This window comes from Rutidosis leptorrhynchoides, chromosome 1, assembly GCF_046630445.1.
Source record: "Rutidosis leptorrhynchoides isolate AG116_Rl617_1_P2 chromosome 1, CSIRO_AGI_Rlap_v1, whole genome shotgun sequence".
NCBI lineage: Eukaryota > Viridiplantae > Streptophyta > Magnoliopsida > Asterales > Asteraceae > Rutidosis > Rutidosis leptorrhynchoides.
Genome location: NC_092333.1, coordinates 710,240,932 through 710,246,440, shown reverse-complemented (window position 1 = coordinate 710,246,440; position 5,509 = coordinate 710,240,932).

The window sequence follows — 5,509 nt, the reverse complement described above, 5'->3', positions numbered from 1 at the left end:
AATTACATATTTGGAATCCTCTCTTCATCCTCTACAATTTGGTACCAATTTCACCTCCTTTGAGTAACTTTCTAAAATCACTAGATTTTGTGTTCTTGATGTTTTTGAATTATAAAAGTGTTAATTAGTGTCTATGGCTCGTGTATAACATGAATATATGTTTTGTTTGTTCGATTTGTTGTTTTGAGTAACTAGTTTGAACACTTGAAAATGGGTTTGCTTAATCTTTGATTTTGGAAGATTAAATGTTGTTAAATTGTTAAAGTTCATGTTTTAATTGTGTTACTAGTATCACTAGCTTCATTTTGATGTGTAGGTTGATTTGTAAAACTTCAAAAACATGATTAATGATTTTGTGATTCTTGATTAGGGTTTGATCGTTCTTGAGATGAACTTTTTGATGCTGGAATGCCATGAAATGTTAATTGTAAGTGTTTAGTTGTAATGCATGTTTCATTACCTTCAAAACGGCATATCATATGTGTGAATTGGATTCCCGAAACTTAAAAGACATTTTGTGAACTTTAAATTTGAAAATGGACTTTAAATGATCACATGATGAGAAATCGGTTATTGAAAATGATGTTTTGTTTGATGAAACATGTTTAGTTATGTTCCTTGTCAAAAAAGCTTTCCAACGATATAAGATATGAGTTCTAAGTGTTTACGGTTTGTGTTTTGTGTTTGTTTGAGTGTTGATTTGGACTTAGAAAAACTGAAACTAGCCAGGTACCAGCTCCCGTGTATTGTCACGGCGCGACAATTGGGGGCCGCGGCGCGGCATAAGCCGTGTCCAGGTTCTGACCTCCATGTCCAATATACGAAAAATGTTTGGCATACTATGGACCTCCGATTCACATGTAACTTGTTCTAACATGCATATATATGACTCCTAACCTCAGAAAAATAGTTCGGGACCCGACCCGAACATGTTGACTTTTTCGTTGACTTTGACCCGACCAAAGTTTGACTTTTTGTCAAACTTAACCAAATGATAATGCAACCTTCCTAACTTGTTTCTATACTTGTATCTTGCATGAAACTTGACAATTTGATTCACAGGCTTTATAATCGAGTCGTAACGAGCCATATGACAAATTGAACATCTTTGACCTATCGTGTTTACTGTTGATAGTGCTCCAAATGAACATATATTTAGTAGCAATATCCTCCCAATATGTAAATTATTTAGTTGTAATTGTCCTATTTTAAGTTGTAATCGTTTATATTAAATAAGTGCGAAGACAAAAGGCGAAAACGACGATTTGAAGACGCAAATGACCAAAAAAAGCTCAAATGTACAAGATACAATCCAAGTGGTTCAATTTATTGATGAGAAACGTCTAAAAATGATAAGAGTACAAGTTGCGAAACGCAAAGTACACGATATTAAATTATACGAAAAGGCGTTCGAAAATCCGGTGCAAAAATTACAAGTCAACTATGCACATAAATATAATATAATATATAAATAATTCTTAAAAATTATATATATATTATATTATTATTTAATAACGTCGGCAGACTAAGATCCAAAATGATGTGAGCTGGAAAATCAAACTCCACGACTCGCGGAGTTTGAAGGCCAAAAACTCCACGACTCGCGGAGCAGTGAAATTCAAAAATGCCTATAAAAGGCCACGAATTCTGCGAGTTTAAATAACATAATAATAATAATACTCCGTAAGATAATAAATAAATAAATAAATAAATAAATAAATATATATATATATATATATATATATATATATATATATATATATATATATATATATATATATATATATATATATATATATATATATAGTATAGATTAGTGTTATATTAGATTAGTTCGGGTTATGTAAAGGTTATTTTACGGGTTTTTGAAGTCGAAATTCTGTCCATGTAACACTACGCGATAAATACTCAATGTAAGTTATGTTCTCCTTTTTAAATTAATGTCTCGTACTTAAGTTATTATTATGCTTATTTAATACCGAAGTAATCATGATGTTGGGCTAAAAATATTAAAATTGGGTAATTGGACTTTGTACCATAATTGGGGTTTGGATAAAAGAACGACACTTGTGGAAATTAGACTATGGGCTATTAATGGGTTTTATATTAACTAAACAATACCTTGTTAATTTAATATACAAACTTAGAATTTGACGTATTTATATATAACCACATACGCTTGACTGGGTACGGTGGGCGGGATATCTATAAATACCAATAATTATTCATTTTACCGGACACGGAACTGGATTAATAGTTAATAGACTTGTTAAAACAGGGGTGAATTACATTCAAGGGTAATTGGTGTAATTGTTAACAAAGTAGTAAAACCTTGGTTTACATGCAGTCGATAACCTGGTGTATTCATTAAACAAAGTATTAAAACCTTTTATACAATTCGAATACCCAATTAGTTGGAATATTTGACTTCGGGAATAAGAATAATTTGACGAAGGCTTTCGCTCTTTATATTTATGACTGATGGACTATTATGGACAAATCCGTATGGACATATTAAATAATCCAGGACAAAGGACAATTAACCCATGGGCATAAAACTAAAATCAACACGTCAAACATCATGATTATGGAAGTTTAAATAAGCATAATTCCTTTATTTTCATATTTAATTGCACTTCTAATTATTGCACTTTTATTTATTGTTATTGTATTTAATTGCACTTTTAATTATCGTACTTTTTAATTATCGCACTTTTATTTATCGCAATTTCATTATCGTTATTTACTTTACGCTTTAAATTAAGTCTTTTATTTATTTAATATTTTACATTAGATTTTAACTGCAACTAAAGTTTTTAAAATAGACAAACCGGTCATTAAACGGTAAACCCCCTTTTATATATTATTAATATATATAATATATTTTGTACAAATATAATTGTTTAAAAATATAGTGTAAAATAAGTCGTCTCCCTGTGGAACGAACCGGACTTACTAAAAACTATACTACTCTACGATTAGGTACACTGCCTATAGTGTTGTAGCAAGGTTTAGGTATATCCCATCTGTAAATAAATGAATATCTTGTGTAAAATTGTATCGTATTTAACAGTTTTTCCTTGTAAAATTTAATAGTATTTTATACCCCTTAGCTTTAACATCAAGTTTTTGGCGCCGCTGCCGGGGACTCGGCGAAACGCTATATTTTTAATTTATTTTTCTATAAATATATTTATATATCATTTTAGAAAAATAATATAAAATTTAAAAAAAAAAAGTCTTTCAAACTCCACGACTCGCGGAGTTTGCAGGCTTAAAACTCCACGACTCGCGGAGCCACCCTGACAGGCGCTCCCAGGAACCCTACTTCGCATTTATTACGGAATATTATTAATTATTATTATTATGTAACCCTAATTACTTTATTATTATTATTATTATTTAGTTTAAGTTTTTAAATTAATTAGTTATAATTAATTATATTTAGTTTTAATATATAAAAAATTAATACTTTTATAAAATATAAAAATAAAAATATAAAAATAATATTTTTTATAAAAATAAGTAATTTTATCACTTTTTATAATTTGTATCCTTTTATTTAGTGTAATCGTAATATTTTGTATTTTTATTATTCGTAATTAGTTTTAAATTTAGTTTTGCCGTAGCTTATTTTTATTTACTAGATTTTTAGGCTTTGTCGTAAAATCCCTTAAGTGCTTTTTCTTTAGACTAAGATTTAGGTACTTTAGAATTTTGCGACGCAGTTTTTAGATTTTAGTGCCTAATTAAGTTATTGCCGTTTTGGATATAGAATTCCTTTAAGCTTTAATACCTTTAGGCGTAACTTTTTAGATATAATTTTTAGACTTTTAAGTATCGACGTTTTTTTTTTCTTATTTTTATTTTTCGACGTTTTTCGACGCGTATTCTTTTTCTTTCTTATTTCTCGACGATCTAGTTTTTAGGACTTAGAATTTTCTCTATTTCTTCTCTATAATTTCTTTAAAATTTCAACGAAAAATTATTTTAAGCGGTTAAATTGATAGACATCCAAATTTTCTGCTTCGTAATAATAGTTGGATTTGTTAGTGGCTGAGTTGCGAGCTTCCGATTTAAAGGGTTCTGGCTCCCTGCTGCATCTATTGGTTATTCGAAACGTGGGCAAAAGCAGAAAAGTCTATTAATTTGATAACTTATATAATTTTTTTATTTTATTTTATAACTAATAGGATAATTAGTAAATGCACCACATTGTAGCTAAAATTTGGTAATAAACGCATTATGGAAAATCTCGAAAATATCTTAGAAACTCTTTATGACATCCGAAATCAATTTCATCAATACTCTCAAATAGGTGTTGATGACTATTCATTCGGTCAATCTTGGATCACGAATGATGAAACAATAACTGGTTGTGAAATATGTGGAGATTATCACTCAACATGGGAATGTTATTATTACGTTCCTATGGAAAATTATGCACCCTTGGAACCTGAATGGAACGATTATGAGGAATACAATTCTAATTGGGATTATTCACAAGAATATATTCAAACTCAACAACCAGAAGACGAGAAAAATTATGTGCCTGAAAATTCTTTAGATTATATGAAAATCAAACTCGAAGAACTTGATGCTCAAAATGAACAAATGAGAGAGTTTGTAAATCGGCAAGCTGAAACCCTATCAGATTGCACACCTGTTGATCTGAGGAGTATTGTGCAAGAAAATTTTATATCATCGAATTTTGATGAATTCGAGAGCTCCGGAATCACCAACTATCCCGATGATACTTTTTATTCAGTTTTACCAATTTCACAACATATCGACACATTAGCCTCTACCGACAAAATCATCGATCCATCAATGAATGAAGAAGAAGTAAGGGTGACAAATTGGTACTCTTGGGAAAACGATAACGTTGAAAATTTTACCCCCGAGACCAAAATGGTGAGACCAATAAGTACCATTAATGAAGAAGAATTTGCTTTGATCCCGAAATTCACCATTCCACAACCTTCCAACCCAATATTCTCAATAGACGAGTCATCCACCGAAAATGAACTACGAGCTGTAATAGATAATGACACCTCGAATTTCACCCAATTGGGTAATAGAGGTGAAAACTTTGATCCCGAGAATAAACGGAAGGAAATGTTAGGAATTGTCCACCCTATAGAAATATGTATGTCGGTGTATATCGATCCATTTGACCAAGAACCAGAAAAGAGATATATCCATTTACTAAAAGCTACACTTAAAAAAGAATTAAGTAGTGACAATCGGGCGAGTCTAAACTTTAAACCCATTGATATATTATACACCACCCGAGATGTAAATAACTGGCTCACTATTTTAATTCGTGGAACTTATTCTACCGACTTCACATGTCGTCAGCTAAGTGTGGGGAAGTTTAACCCCACTTAACGTTAAATTAGGGGTTCGGGTTAGTGCATAACTCGTTAATAAAAATGCATGATTAGGATAAAAGACGCTTTTTCAAATATTAGTAAACAGTTCAGAAAAGCAGCCGTTTTTGAAAAAA